We start from the raw sequence: 17,504 nt of genomic DNA, 5'->3' as shown, positions 1-17,504 counted from the left end.
TTTCACGTTATCGTCGTTGTTCGAATGCACACTTTTTTAAGCCCCTTTTGACTACCCGATTTCCAAGCCCACCCTAGTGTAGGAGTACACAGGTCAAGCAGTAATAATTTAACGATTCGATATAATGTTTATTGAAAATGGTGTTTGTTCGTAATGGACATCCTGCATGGATATTGTAATACGAAAGTTCATTCTGCCATCGATCGATAGGGCCATGACATCAGTATTTGTTTACGTTTGTTTACCTTATGTAATTATATTTAGATAACAGATATTCGTTATTAAACATTACGATCATCTAAATACTATTTAATTTAAAATTATTAAAATTAAAATTATTATTATTTTAATAACAGTAACTCATGAAAATAACTTAATTATACGTATTTTGAATATTTTCTATTGTATTAAATAACATTGATGTCTTTAATTCGGATCAATATTTACGTACATCACTAGTAGTTGCTACCCTGCTTCCCCCCAAGGTTCAACACATTTTTTTCGGAAGAATTAGTGAAAACTTGAGAAAAAATATGGCTTTTTTTCTAATCTTTGATGATGTATATTTGAAAGCTCCATAATTATATATGAACGACGATGTGAGGTGAAAATAGTCCAGTTAATGTAGAAGTTACCGATAAAAAAGCTGTTCAAATTTCATGTCGCCAGGGTTCACAGTACGTGATATCACTGCTAATAGTAGTTTTTTTTCATTAACCTTACACAGGAGGCCCTGAGGAAAAAATTGCCTCAGGGCCTATGTCATCTTTGGGGATGCTGTGTGGAGTCTTTTGTAAGGAAAGGAAGGAGAAGAAGTTCTGGGAAGGAAAAGGGTATTATGGGTGGGTAGTAATCTAGGGATCAGTATATCCAGGAGTGGACGTATGAATATATCCCTCCCGCTGCGGCGCAAGGCAATGGGTCAAGAGAGCAGTTGGAGAGGTCAAAGGGTCGCCCCGAACCAGCCTCTCCCGATCTGGCACGACACGCAGCTGGTGGGCAAGCACATTCTGAACACACCTCACCCGATGAACCCGGACACACCTGTTAAATCACCAAGCGTAGCGAACCACTTGGGGTGATCTGTGGAAGAGGTGTTGGTTATCCAATAAATGGTTCCCCGGGCGGCGGTACCCGAACCAGCCTCTCCCGATCTGGCACGACACGCAGCTGGTGGGCAGGCACATTCTGAACACACCTCACCCGATGAACCCGGACACACCTGTTAAATCACCAAGCGTAGCGAACCACTTGGGGTGATCTGTGGAAGAGGTGTTGGTTATCCAATAAATGGTTCCCCGGGCGGCGGTACCCGAACCAGCCTCTCCCGATCTGGCACGACACGCAGCTGGTGGGCAGGCACATTCTGAACACACCTCACCCGATGAACCCGGACACACCTGTTAAATCACCAGACTAACAGGTGTGTCCAAAAACTAGACCAAATTGATACTGACTCAGCAATGAATGAATTTATCACAAAATTACATTCATATATATCTAAACACACTAGTCACATACACATAACAAATAATCAAGTAAAACTCACACCTTGGATCTCCCCTGGCCTTGTCAAATCTATTCACAGAAGGAATCAATTACACGAAAAGGCGAAAAGATGTCCTGAAAATATTTTAGTACAAGCTCATTATAAAAAGTATAGGAATTTATGTAAACATTTAATTAAATCGACCAAAGAAAATTATTATAAAAAAATTATTCACGAAAATAACTGTACGCCAAAACGTCTGTGGGAAACTTTTCGTAATATATCTAAAACAAAAATTAATAAATATTCCGAAATTAAATCGTTGTACATTAATAATATAAACATTAATAATATTCAGACCCAAAAATTATGGCAAATTTTGCCAATAATTATTTCACTTCAGTGGGAGTCACTCTTGCGAAAAAAATTCTTGATAAACTTAATACTACTGAAATTGATCTCGCTAAGTTTACTACCTCTAATTTCGGTCATAAAATAGACAATGTACAAACAACGACAAACGAAGTCATGAAAATAATTGACGATCTTAAGTCATCAAATGCTTGTGGTCCTGATAAAGTCTCATCAAATCTGTTAAAACTTATTAAATCCTCAGTCGCAATACCGATCGCGTTCATTTCGAATCTAAGCTTTAAATCAGGAATATTCCCCAATCATTTAAAACATTCAGTAGTTATATTGCTTCACAAAAATGGTGACAAATCGCATGTACATAATTACCGGCCAGTTTCTTTGCTAAATTCGGTCTCGAAAATTATTGAAAAAATTGTAAAAAATCGCCTTAGCACATATCTGGAAGATAATAACATTCTTTCTAATAGACAATACGGCTTCCGACCAGGTTTAAGCACAGAAAACGCTATCGCTAACCTGACAAAAATCATCTCTAATAATATCGATGGAGGAATTAAATGTACTGCACTATTCCTGGATCTAGCCAAAGCGTTCGACACTATATCACATAAAATTCTGTTGAAAAAACTACAGTGCGTTGGAATACAGGGTCAACTATTAAAGTGGATGGTTAGTTATTTAGAAAACAGAAGCCAAAGAGTGAACATTAATGATACTCTAAGCGATTCAGCAAATATTAAATTTGGTGTACCTCAGGGAAGTACTCTAGGGCCAATTTTGTTTAATATATATATTAATGAGCTATGTAACAGTTCCCTTGCCGACCACATTATTACCTTTGCAGACGATACGGTCTTGTTATTTGAAGGTAAAAACTGGAATGAAGTTCACAGTAAAGCAGAAGCTGGTATAAACAGTGTTAAACAATGGCTTGATAATAATCTACTCACACTCAACACGGAGAAAACAAAATTCATCCGCTTCAGTGCAACTCAAGCGGGACAACCGAAAGAAACACAAAACATTATTATACACCACTGCAATAACCTAACTACTTGTAATTGTAACACCCTAGAATGCGTAGATAGTATAAAATATCTAGGAATTATGATAGACAAATTTCTGAGATGGGACCTACATATAGACTCAATTTCCACAAAAGTCAGAAAACTTACTCATCTTTTCCTGGGCATTAGAAATATTCTCTGCATAAAAGATCTTAAATGTTTATATTATGCTCTGTGTAACTCATTACTTGAATATGCATCTATGGGATGGGGCGGATGTACCAAAACAATACTGGATCCCTTAGCAAAAGCACAGAAATCACTGCTAAGGGTCATCCTAAAAAAACCATTTAGGTACCCCAGTGATGTATTATTCAAAGAGATACGAGTTCTTGATGTCAGGCAACTATACATAAAAAAAATTATATTACACACTCAAAAACAACGTCACCACTACCCTTCCATTGATCATTATCACGACACTAGACATTCAAGGAGGAATCCAGTTGTTCCACCTACTACTATGACATCCTTTGCCCAAAGACAATTCTATTACCTTGGTCCAAAATTATTCAACCTCTTACCCGATTTATGGAAATCGAAAAGCATAAGCATTCTGCGTAAATTAGTTTATTATTGGCTTCTAGACTTGGGAAGAGTCGAAAGCGAACTTATGATGACCAACAGATAAACAAAAATGTTCTGTACTCACATTTATTCATTGTTATTGGCAGTTAAATAAAAAATTCCTACCGTGCATTTGATTTATACAATGCGATTGATAATTTTTGTGATTGATAATGTTTATACAATATGTTTTCATGTACCTTGTTTATATGTTTCTTGATTATGTATATTATATTATATGTACCTTGATTATGTAAATTAATACACAGCACAGTAACAGCGATCAAATTAAGAAACCCACCTAATATTTTTCTTATATTGTAACTATAAATTGAATTAATCCAATATGTTATCATGTACCCTGATACAGTGTTCCTTAATTGCATATTATTACATGTACCTTGATAAAATTTATCAGGTGTTTTCATTAAAAAAAGTAATATTCGGGTGTACAAATATGTCTGAAAAAGTTTTTATTTTGATTACTTTGATAAATATATATGTATATAGACTATATTACTAGCGTAACTATTAACCTCTAAGAGAGTATGGCCTCACCGTTGGCGTCCGAAATAAAATCTGCTCAAAGGAGTATGGACGCCCATGGTGTGTCGGTGCTTGTAGAAATCATTCTATCGAATTTATTCATAAAAAGGACATGCTAGTGACATCTCTTGACGAATTCCATAAATATGCCGAAGAAATATGTAGATTCCGTCTATTTTTAACGGATCTACAGCGTTTTGAAAATACACGTGGTAATGGCGCGTCAGTTGCGTTGATTGTAAACATTTTATTGACAGTTCGCGAGCGTAAACGACATTTTTACCGATTTTGTTAGAGGTATTTGCATTGTTTTCGTGACACAAACACTTGAATGTTTCTGTGTTGTTATTACGTGTTAAATATGCATATTATATCGCGAAATTAACAAATAATTTTGTGCGTTTGTGACATTACTGTGAATTGTGGATTTTTTAGTTGGTTTTGTGTATTGTGGGTCCTATTTTCGTGTATTGACGACAAGTTTCTTTTCCGTGAGATATTCTCTAACATTCTGTTTTAGTTTTGGATAATTTTGAGTGTTTTTATATATTATACTTTTCACATTGAAAGGTTGTGTGTTTTGTGGGTCCTATTTTCGTGCATTGACGACACATTTTTTTTCGTGTGATATTCTATAACAGACTTTTTTAGTGTTGGATAATTTTGTGTGTTTATATACTTTTCAAACTTTTCACATTGAATATGTCAACACCTTTGGATGAAGACGAAATTACGGCCGTATTAGCCGAAAGTGATGATGAAGACTTTTTCAATGATATCCAAGATTTACCAGTTCATTCTGATAGCTCTTCCGATGACTCAAATATTTCTGATGATGAAGAAGATGAACCACCATCTTCGAAAAAGCAAAAATTGGATAGTCGAAAATGGGTTCAATCTGATTTTGTACCAACCTTGCATGATTTTGACAGCAGGCATTCAGGTATAAGAGGCGATATAAATTTGGATGAGAACGCAAGCGAACTCGACTTCTTTGAATTGTTCTTTACTAATACCATAGTTCAGTCAATTGTAACGGAAACAAATAAATACGCTTCAACACTGGCTCTCAACGTAAGTCTAAAATCAAAAATGAATAAATGGGTTGACACTACTGTGTCCGAAATAAAGATATTCTTGGCGACACTTTTGCTTATGGGTCTTGTTGGTAAAAACTCATTGAAGAAATATTGGTCAAATAACCCAATAATAGAAACGCCATTCTTCAGAGTGTTATTTTCACAGGATAGATTTCTACTTTTACTGCGGGCTCTGCATTTTGCCAATAACAATGTTCGGACAAATGATAGATTATATAAAATAAGGAATCTTTTGGATCCTTTGAAGAAAATCTACAAACAGACCTTTTACCCATTTCAGAACATATGTATAGATGAAAGCCTCTTATTGTGGAAGGGAAGACTTTCCTTCAAAATATATATACCGTCCAAACGACACCGTTTTGGAATAAAATTATTTGTCTGTTGTGATGTAGAAACAGGTTACGTCTTAGATATCATAGTTTACACTGGATCAGATTCAGACATCATCATGGATCCAAATATTGGAGTGTCTGGGTCAGTTGTAACAACTATGATGAAGGACTATCTTGGAAAAGGCCACAGACTCTTTGTAGACAATTGGTATACAAGCCCAAAATTGTTTGATGTTTTATTTGAAAACAAAACAAACGCTTGTGGAACTGCAAGAGCAAACCGAAAGGAAATGCCTAAGTTCGGAAATGCTAAAATGCAAAGAGGAGATGTAAAAGCATTTCATTCAAATGATCTCTTGGCAGTAAAGTGGCGTGATAAACGAGAAATTATTATGTTGACAAACATACATGAAAATAAAATGACGATCACCGATAAAATTGACTATTCTACCAGGGAAAACAAAATAAAACCAGAAGCTGTGGTAGATTATTCGAAAAACATGGGGGCTGTAGATAAGGTTGATCGAATTCTTGGTTTTGTTGACAGTTCTCGCAAGTCTTTCAAGTGGTATAAGAAAATTTTCTTTCGCCTTTTAGACATAAATGCCCTAAACGCCTTCTTTCTACATCGTCAGAGAACAAACAAAAAACTAAGTTTTAGTGAATTTCGTGAGAATCTTGTAGGTCAGTTGGTAGAAAAATATCACACCGAAAGGCCACCAGCATCTGGAGGAAGACGAGTAACAGATTGTCCTACTCGTCTAACTGAACGACATTTTATCAACCCGCTTCCACAAACAGAGACTCAGGGAAGGAAAACACGAAGGAAGTGCCATGTTTGTAGTCACACAGCCGTTCAGCCAAGGAAAAGAACAGAAACAAGATACATGTGTATTCAATGTAATGTGGCTTTGTGCTTATTTCCCTGTTTTGAGATATATCACACAAAAAAACAGTATTAGATTGTAGTTCTTCAGTGTAAAATGAAAATGTGAAAAATAGTTTTAGATGACATTTTTTAGTTTCTTTTGTGTAAAAAAGTAAGGTGTAAAAAGTTTATCCCATAAAAATTTAAAAAAAATTGAAAAAAAAAATTGTGTAAATAAAACTTTTTTTTTAGTGTAAATAAAACAAGTTCTATAGTGAAAACAACATTCGGATGAGGAAATATGGAAGTACAAAATAAAACTGAAATAAAAATTGGTAAGTAAATTTATGTTCTAGGTTGTACATTTTACGTGAACCGATGGTTGACAAAACATGAATCACATATTTTTTGTTATCGGATTAATTCGGTTATTTTGATATTTCTATATGTATTTCTTTAGCAAAGTTTGATTTTTATAACACATGCTATGAATATAATTTATAAAAAAATCAAATTTTGAAGGTAAAAAAAACTCACTCTACTGAACACTTTTTGCTCTCAGAAACTCACTCCCTTAGAGGTTAATGTAAAGTATGGAAATATAATTCATAACAGCAGCGTGTACAAATGTTAACTAAACCAGGCAATTTGGCTGTCCTAAAACGGGAAAATTTCCTAGTTGGACAGCCAAAGCTTCCTTAATATGTATGTAATTATTTGTATCTAATAAATAAATAAAATAAATAAATAAATAAAATCACCAAGCGTAGCGAACCACTTGGGGTGATCTGTGGAAGAGGTGTTGGTTATCCAATAAATGGTTCCCCGGACGGCGGTATCCAAACCCTCCTCACAAATTGTTAAATATTAATTTTATTTAAATGAAATACCAAAAAAATAAATTTAAATGCATTACTATATATAATATAAATAGTTCTGATAAATTGCATCTACTTAAATATGTAAAAAGTGTATTATATTATAGTATCTAAAGATTACCAACCATTTTCTGCTTTAAATATATTTGTGTTTCGGATACACATTCGGATTTACAATAAATTGATATCAGTAATCACAGTCTATCTGGAAATTTAGAAAATGAAGAAAGATTTTTTTTAAAACTATTTTAATTTTAAATCGTCCTCTAATAAAAATTCTAAATACATTAATTTGCATGCATTACACTATAATATTTTGCACTATTAATAACTCGCTTGCTAAATTTATGCATAGTGCGAAACACAAGAAAACACGTTTTACGTACACAATCATTAATTATGTATTAAATTAATATGCATGTATATTGCACATAAATGCAAGTAATGTGATCCTTCTGCAAGATTCCGCGTTATAGTTCATTGGGACACTAGAAGCGAGGAAAAGTGATCACGTTATGTAGAGGCATGTACATACAATATATTATAGTCTGCCACAATGTTTCTCAATCATTGTCTCACCTACCCCTTTTTAAGACTATTTTTCATTAAAGCTATCCCCCACACAACTGTTGGGACAGAAATTTTAACTATAATTTTTGCAATCGATTCTAACTCGACACAACCTTTTGAGTTCCCCTGTTCTACAGTGTGTCAGTGTTTTGCTCTTTATAAGTATTTAAATATTGTTTTGTATTGTTAACCTTAAAGTAGATCTCGAGTTATTAAAACGAATGGCTTTATTTGTTAGATTTTCAATTACATGATTATTTTGACAACGACCGACTAATTTGTAGTCTTGTTAAAAAAAATAATAATTCAGCTGATCAAACGTATTCCCTCTTGCAAAAGTAATCCCTTAAGAAATTCCAGTCTTTTTTTATATATTTTAATAAATAAAATGAGCTTCAACTTTTAAATACTTTTCAATGTTTTCATTTTTCGTGTCTTCCGCAATCTAATCCAAATCTGTGGTTTTTCTATGTGACACCAGTAACAAATAGCTTATTTTAACAGGCACTGTATTTTGAATGGCGGCTTCCAGAGACATTTTTTAAAATTTTCATGTTTCTAATATTTTTTCCTTTGTGGTATACATCCCGGTTGTTGTACCCATTATTATGGTAGAATTATTACAATCAACGATGATAGTACATCCCGTTTGTTGTACCCATTATTATGGTAGAATTATTACAATCAACGATGATAGTATCACAAATATGACTACGTAAGCAGATCACCATATAAATATTACTGTTTTATGATGCCAATTAAAATGCCTCATAAAAGAATACACCTATAACTATAATTAATTATCTAAAATATAAACTACAGGTTTTCCAATAAGGGGTGTTATTTTGAATAGCCCGCTATTTCGGTAGATGTTACTTTTGAAGCTGTCATTTTTTGACATTTGACAAGTAGAAACTATGCCATTAACAAAAATGGAACGATACACGCTTCAACAACGCATTGAAATTATTAAAATTCACTTGAGTGAATCAAATGCAAATCATCTTGAGTGATGAGGCCCATTTCCACCTCGGTGGCTTCGTCAACAAGCAAAATTGTCGCATCTGGGGCTCGGAAAACCCAGGAGATATTGTTGAAAAGCCTCTCTATCCTCAAAGTGTGACTGTTTGGTGTGGTTTATGGTCCGGCGGAGTCATTGGACCTTACTTTTTCGAAAATGAGGCTGGAGCAACAGTTACTTTCAACAAGGCGCTACGTGCCACACAAGCAACGAAACCATTGATCTTTTACGATTGAATATCAAAATAACACCTCTTATTGGAAAACCCTGTATTATAGCTGTCTAAATGATATTGCAATCCCGTCAACACTGAAACAACAATAATGAAATCTTTTAAATACGCAAATTCAGAATGAAATGTGATTCGTTACCAGTGAAGCCAGGATCAACAGATTCAGCCGTACCAACCAAAGAATGTATTTTATTCACTTTTAAATGACAATTAATTATATATAAGTAATGAAACTTATAAATTCGGAATCAGCGTTTGTAGATGTATATTGAATTTACATTTTTAAGCCATAATAATTTTTTTTCACTGCTATTCCTTATTTTGTAATGTTTTTGAAATTATAAACGAATTGAATTGAATATCACCAACGCCAACTTTGGGAATCGCTGGTCTACAATAATATGCCCACGAGAGCCTATGTACAAGATTGTCTACATAAAAGTGCCTCAACACTTCGTTGTGCAGACCCCATATCTTTCTATTGAACGAAATTTATACGCTTCAGCGGAGAGAGGAAAGACCCGTTGAAAAAATAAATATTCGGTTGTGGAAGTGTATTGAATATTTGATGTTAATGTAAATGGGTCGGCCCACAGGACAGAGGATCGCAGATGCGGGAAGTTAGTGCCGGACCGGGTAAACCCTCCGAGTCTCTTTAGGGTTTTAGGATCGGAGCTTTATCCATTTCTCTGGTGTTCTGCGAGCCACCCCAGGCAGAGGAGGCAGGAGACAGAAGGGCGTATCTTAAATACTTATTTACACCCAGATATATATGTATACCTTCATAGAAATCCAGCTAACCCATTGGGCGCATTTTGCACCCGTATTCTAAAATTAAGTGCGAACACACCTGTATATATTTACATATAAACTTCCTTCTTTTTCTGGCGCTAGTAAAATTAAAAAAAAATATGTAGAAAAATATATTAATTGAAATAAAACAATAACTTTGTTTTTTTTTTCTAATACCGACCGGTTTAGCTTAACACAAGCATCTTCAGGGTATAAAATTAAACTGAAAAATATTAAATTAATAAAGAATAACATATGTACGTATAAAAACCTCAAACTAATTCGACTCTATATACCTTACTTCTATGTTGCCTGTTGGCACCTGTACCTACAGAGTGTTGTTTTCTATTTATTGTTTTTTTTATTATTATTGACTTATCACTGACAAGGTGAGCAAATCCCAAAACATGTTTTTTAAATGTAAGTATGTTTGTTGTAAGTCTCTAACTTTAAGCCACAGTTGTAAATATAGGTATATGTCATTAATTCAGTAGTTATAGGTCTTAGTCGTAAGTCGCTAGCTTTAAGTCAGTAGTTATGAACCTTAGTCGTAAGCAAAGATATTAGAAGAACGAGATATGCTATGTTGGCCGCCGGACCGTAGCCGGAGTACTACCTAATTAGGGTACTTTGAACGGTATCGGGACGTGTACGCACAGAAATCTGTTCTATGTATTAGTGCGGATACCTTAGCGCAAGCGAAGGTGTGCAGTAGTATTGGTGAACAAAACCGGCGACACTCGGCAAAACAATTCCACTCAGTACGAACTGCTCATAGCACATCTCGTTCTTCTAATATCTTTGGTCGTAAGTCACTAGATATAAGTCTTAGATGTAAGTCACTAGTTATTATGAATTCTGGTTGTAAGTCAGCTATATTTATTATTCAATACATATATTTGTACAGCGCCCTTTAGGTGATATTTCGCGAAAACGGCGGTATATAAATCATCCAGATATTATTATTCTGCATTATCAGTTATGGCGATTCCATACGTAGTAATGCAAAATCATGTGTTTTTGGTTTGAAAATTTGGTTGCCTAGAAATGTTTCAGATGCTTTAATTAAATACTGCGAGTAGAATACATCTTGGCCTTTGAAATAATCGAGTATTTTTTAGATAAGTCTTTTTATAAGCCCAGAAAAAAATAATGTAAAAGCCTATGAAAACTGCTTTAAAGTTCAAAATCTCCTACTTACGACCCCATTTTCGGTTATGATTTTATTGTATAATGTGGCAAATTAATTAATTTATAAAATGATCGAGTTAAATATTTAAATATTAAATTAAAAAATAAATATTTATGCCTGAACATCCACAAAATCAAATAAAAGGCACTTTTTGGCCATGTTTTTTTCTTGCATAAATCATAACAGGCGGATGGTGTTAAGCGGGAATTTAAACCTTATCACCATCTACGTAAGGGTTATTATTGATAGCGGCTCAATTTAAAATATTACACGACGTAGTGCATCGCCTTAACATCAGGTGCCATGGTAAATTATTCTCGGTGTGACCAACACACACTTTTTGGAAGCGTTTAGGGATGCACGAAGAGAAGAATTTCCTCCCCAACGCAAGATTGTGCTTCTTGACATAATATATCCCAGTAGATTATTGCACACTTGCGTATATTCGTTATCGCATTTCGAGTACAGCTTATAATATACTGTTTGCAATGATTCCCTACTTTCACGGGTGTATTATTGTTTGGAAGTTGGAATTAATTAATTTACTGAGTTGCAAACTGTCACTCTCCTGTTTCCGCGCGCGTTTAAATAATACTTGATAGACTAATTCACGCATTTAAACTCGCATTGCTTCATTTCGGTACCTTAAAAAGTTCCTACATACCTTTCATTTTTGTTTTAATCGAAGCTAAATCAAGGTATCGATTTGTTTGTTGTTTTGTAATATTTAAAATTAATAACAATTTACAAATAATAAATACAATTTAATAGATTCCATAGATTTATACCTACATCACGATGTTTTCACACAATAAGTAGTTTGCAAAATTCACAGGGACAAAGAAAATTATGTACAGGTATAAATTTTTTTTTATGATGAATTTTTCAACAATGGGAATTATGCATGTTTCAATCAGATTTGCATATGTTGCATTTTCCTCCCCGTGCGTCGCGCCAGACAATACAAATTGGCGTCTGAAGTGCTCGGCCCGAAGGGATGGCATTTCATCTTTCAACCCTTGTAACAAAGTTCCGTAAATTGGCCACTGTTTGGATCTGATGTAATTGATACTCTGTACTTGTCTTGCCTTTTCTTTGCCGCGCCTAATGTATCTAATGGAAATATTTTACTTACTGTTTTTCTTCCTCATTTAAGTGCAAAATTCTTGGTTCTGTTGTGGAGTCAGTAGGGTAGCAACAAATCTACCCGACTTTTAACTTTTAAGCTTGACAAATCAAGCCAAAATTATTTCAAATAACGAACATTTTAACGATTATTAGAACAATTGACAAACTCATCTATTTTTATAATCCTTATGCTTTTTTGTAGATAATCAAAAAAAAATACCTACACGGTGTCCGGAAACTTGTTTATCATATGGAGTCATAGAGAACCCAAAATCTGATGTTTTTCGATCTGAGCATATCGATTTTTTAAACGTTTTTTCCCCTTTTCAGCAACTAAAGGGTTAAAAAACTTTTGTAACGGTGTCTACATTCGACGAATTTAAAAGATATTAAAGGGCTGGTATTAACCCCCTAACGACCGACATTTTTCAAATTTTATCTAAAAAAATCCAACTTTGGACTTGATTTATTTCATACCAAAAAAAGTTAAATGAGATGGAATAAACTTATTCCCGGAAGAACAACAGCCTTGTAATATTTTTTTTATTGATTCGTTAACAACATTTTTTTAAACCATTATTTGGTAATGTGGGTCTCACTGGGTGCTTACCCATGCTGAGGCTGCCATTTTAAAAATTAAAAAGCAGTAATGTATTGAATGGAATTAATGAAATATAAAAATAACGAAAAGAAAATAATATAATTATAAATTAATATTATTTTTTCTTCTATTCGCCTGTATTTATATTACCTATAGCCATAAATTAATGTATATAATTTTAAAGAAATCTTTGCAATTTATAATCGCGTTTAAATAACAAAGATTGATTCCATGGTTAGTTTCGAACATGCACTGCCTATTTAGAAACTAATATTGACTGGGGCCATAATCTATTCACAACTTTATTACAGCGTATACTCGACGTACATTTTACTCGTCATATTATTGTATACTACTCTGCATATATTATATCCATGTATATATTATTTGGTCTAATACTGTAGCTTATATTTTTTCTTTATCAAATACGCAATAATACAAATAAATTATTTATTTAGCGATCAAAAGGGTTTTTTTTAATCTTTATTTCTAGACAGTTTTTTAGGAATATTTTTCAGCTGACTGAAATAGGCAGTGATGTGTAATGAATGCCCCAACATCATTTTTTAAATAAAGAAATAAAAAAGTCATAAGGAGATCAGTTATTTGTGTCCAGCTCGTTTCATACGTATGGCAACTGCAACTCTCCATCTTCGTTATTTTTCCGGATGTTGATTAAGATGCATGTATTGGTAAACCGCGTGGATATATAGTTTTGCAGATGTGTATGCAGTGAGGTGTACAGAGCGAACGGTGTTCAGGTATAGCCAGTGTGGCGTGAAGCTTGCGGGGGGCTGCGGGAGTTGGTTGGGGGTAGGGCAGGGGCTAAAGGCGAGTGGCGCTGCTGGTATTTAATTACACCCCCGGGCATGGCGTGATGATACGCCGTGTATAGTGTATAGTGGCCATCTTCACCACCCACTTTATCCTTCGAGGCTTAACATCTTCCCGTTAATTATGATCCCGGAAAACTTAAGGGAAAATTTTACATTATAAAAGTATTATAAGCAATATTCTTTGTGGCATTGTGCCTTCCACGCCTTTGTGTATTTCATTAGGGCGGCGTTCGTCTTGTTTTATTTGAGTTCTTATATTACCAATCTTGGGTTAACTGGAATTTAAAAATACAGATCACTCGTCCTTTCTTTGATTAAAAATTAATTTAAAGACGAAATACCAAAATCACCTCCATTTTAATTAAAATTTTATAATAATAATGAAATTGCATTATTATGGTGCTATACGAACGAGGCAGCTATTTCGTCGTCTGTAGATTAGATTGATCCAATGTTAAAGCCACTAAATACCACTGAAAATATTGGAAGGCGCAACAGCTAGCGCGCATAAAAATAATTATATCAATAGCAGAACTTAAATCACGATTGATTAGAAGAATAATATTTATTTGAAGATATAATTCTATTCAAATTGGTACCTAAGCAGACATCTCTCATAAATTCAGTATTAACCATTTATTCGAATGACAAATCAATGCAAGGTAAAATCCTTAAATTCCTAAGGCTTACCGTGATACAGTACGCCCAAGAGCTTTCTCCACCGTATAGTCCCTACAGTATCATTTCCTCCGAAAAAATGCGAAGCTTTTCACGTAAATCTGGACGAAACTTTTCTTCTCAATGTTCCTTTCTTGCTTTTATCAAGTCCGCATTCACTCATATTGAGTAAGGTAACTGAGAAAAAAAAATACCTGACTAACCTGTTTATGAGTTTTTACTTAATTCCTGGAAGCTGTTTTCCCTTAAATAATGTTCAATGAAAAACAGTCTCTTCACAATAAAGGCCGACGTTGGTAGAGTATTTAAGAATTTAAATAAAGTATTCATTTATTTTATATTTTCGTGGTTGGAATAAATTGTTCCATTTTAGCTGCAGGTTAAAACGCCTCTGACTTGATGTGTCTAAACATTAAACAAAAGTTAGTTAATTAGCGTGTAACATAATAAAGCCATTAGGGATGTTAACTAAACCCCGTTAGGCGTTTCCCTGCAAAGCAATTGATATTGTACCCAAACTTTTTATATTACCTCTTGTTCACATACATTAATAGTACTTTGTAATTATTTCACGACTGTTTTTAGTACGACAAAGTTTTCCCTACTGGAGTATTTTATTTGGGAATACGTTTTTAGTTGACAGATAGGCACTTGTATCTCGTATCACCCCTCAGGATACGACCAACTACAATAGCAGTTCAGTGAAATCATTACTTCTTTCAGATGCACTGCAATGTGCAGTGTGCAGAACTAGGTTTTAGAAGTTTTGAACGCATTTTAATACTGTCCTAAAATTCCTAAGTAAAATTTTTATACATATTGTAGATGTCTGTCAATTATTTCATATATAATTTTCAATATTAATTTTGTCTTTGAGATATTTACAAAATATTACCCGGCTTCTAAGGGATGGAACATGGCCTTCCTTGTGGGCGTTTTACACGGTGTTTTTTTTCGTACCGATCCCCACATAGAAACTATATCGGGACCCTAATGAAAAATCTTTGCTTTGCGCAATCATTATTTCCATTCGTAAGAATTCGTATAGATATTGGCCATTAAAAAAAGAAATAATATTTTGGAACAGTACTAAATCGTCAAAAAATGGCAACACCTTGGACATAACCATGGAGCATACGTTTAAGCGTGTCATTTGATTTTGCCGTTGCCGTCAATAAATCTTAGAAAATACACGCGAAATTCATAATACCGAACACATCATTAATAAACACGTGTTGTATTAAAAAAAAACAATATTTTAGATATAAAACGAAATAAACTTGCAATATGTCCAATTAATGTTAATTAATTTTATTATATTATAATATTATCTACTTACCTATCGGTTATTATTTACCTTTTTTTATCTAGTTATTTTTTATTTTTTCTTATTTCTTTATCTTATCAGTATGGTTTCCTATGCCTGTGTCTGATAAGCCAGCACAGGTACCTTGTACTTTAGTTAACAGAAGAATATTATTGTTGCCAACTTACTTAATAATGCTTCTTTTCTTTTCTTTTCTTTTGTTGACTTTTTTGTTTTTTGTTTTTATTTTTTTCATACATTTCTTACTAAAATTTTGTTTATTTTTGTCTACCGGTCTCGAAACGTCCGTGTCATAAACTTTTCTTTTTTTGTTTAAATTTAATTTAATGTTGTTATTATTTTAAATTTACATATATGTTTTTTTTAAATGATATTATTGTAAAGCTGCACATCTTGATACAGGAATGCCCTAGTGAGATGTGCAGAGTATGCTTTTTATGTAAAAACTGTTTTTTGAATTAAATAAATAAATAAATAAAAAAAATAATGTGGTTACGTAAAACAATGACAGACGACAGAAATCAAATGATTTCCAGCATTTTAAACTGTACGAAGGGGGGAACCAAAATAGAAAACATAATTTTTACATCCCGAATCCATATACAAAATCAACCCCTAAAAACCATTTTTTTAAATTGTTTTTGTTTAGACCGAGGAGTGAGCCTTCATCCCCAGGGTCTGGAGTGAACTTCCTGGAGTTGTAAGTAACTAAGCCAAATCCCAGTTGGGTAGGGCCGACATTTATTTCGTATATTAACTGCTGTAATAGTATCTAATTTCGGAGACGTGCGAATATTATTTGCCACCAAACTTTGAATGAATTGTCATCGACAACGAGTCTATTTTCCGAGTTCCAGTTCTGATGACGAGAATCTGGGTTGATTACCACTTTCGTGAAACGTGAAATTGAAATAGATGCATTTAAAAAGACGACCATATGAAAATTGGACGAAAAAAAGCGTCGTGTAAATCTTCCATTACACTCTATTATGAATTATAAACATACTGTTTCTCTGGTGCCGGGAGATGTTTGTATTATATTTAACAACTGACTGTTTGATTTTCCTTTATGTACTCCGAACACGCACGGATATGATCTAAATGTTTACTTACTGTCCATCGTTAGATCAAAGAATGTTTATTTTCTATAGTTCCTGTTTATAAGATAACATTCTTAGCGAGATCGGTTTGATAGGTAGTTCATTCAGGATTCTGCAAAGAATTTCATTCTTCAATAATATCTTAATCATAATAATTTGGCTGGCTTTCATCAAAAGCTATATTCTCTCACCTCGCATTGTACTTGGTTAATCTAATCCAGAGGTTCCCAAACTTTTTTGTCCCGTAGACCACTTGCCAAACATTTTTTTTTTCCGTAGACCCCCTGCCTGCCAAATATTTAATTTTCCTAAAACTATTAACGTTCCATGTGATAATCATTTCTCTTTTTCGTAAGAAGATTCCCTTCCCTCGCCTGTCCAACAACCGGGTGGCGGTATAGTTCCTCTGTCTTTACATTGTGCAGACAGGGGCGCCCTTGTGAGGTATTACACCAAATGAAAATGGAGCAGGATAAGCAACGGAAATATCTTTCTGTATCTGGCCCTACAGAACTATCAGTTCTTCTTGTTATATGATATCCGATTCTTAAACATTCCACTACCACAGTCAAAATGTCCTCAAACATAGTTTTGAAGTCTGTGTGAAGTACATTTAAATGTTGAACGTCATTATTACCCTGGACGTTTTTCAAAAACAAGTTTGGGAATCTAGGAAAAATCGCGGCTTCCGATGTGCAATGTTTTGCTTCAATATATTAATACTGACGAGGAAAGGAACATATAATTTTATTTATATTCCTCAATAAACAACTTTACGAAATATAAAAATACAAATATCAAA

General features: G+C 33.8%; 1 protein-coding gene across 2 annotated transcripts in view; it reads left to right on the top strand.

Annotated features, from left to right (window-relative positions):
* sdk (sidekick cell adhesion molecule) overlaps positions 1 to 17,504 on the top strand; it is a 202,764-nt gene that overhangs the window by 37,335 nt on the left and 147,925 nt on the right. The gene's annotated exons all lie outside the window — the stretch shown is intronic.

The sequence above is a fragment of the Hesperophylax consimilis genome, chromosome 8 (assembly GCF_061612785.1).
Source record: "Hesperophylax consimilis isolate HC1 chromosome 8, BYU_Hcon_1.0, whole genome shotgun sequence".
Lineage (NCBI taxonomy): Eukaryota > Metazoa > Arthropoda > Insecta > Trichoptera > Limnephilidae > Hesperophylax > Hesperophylax consimilis.
The sequence above is the reverse complement of the archived record's forward strand: the minus strand, read 5'-3'. Positions and strand labels throughout refer to the sequence as shown.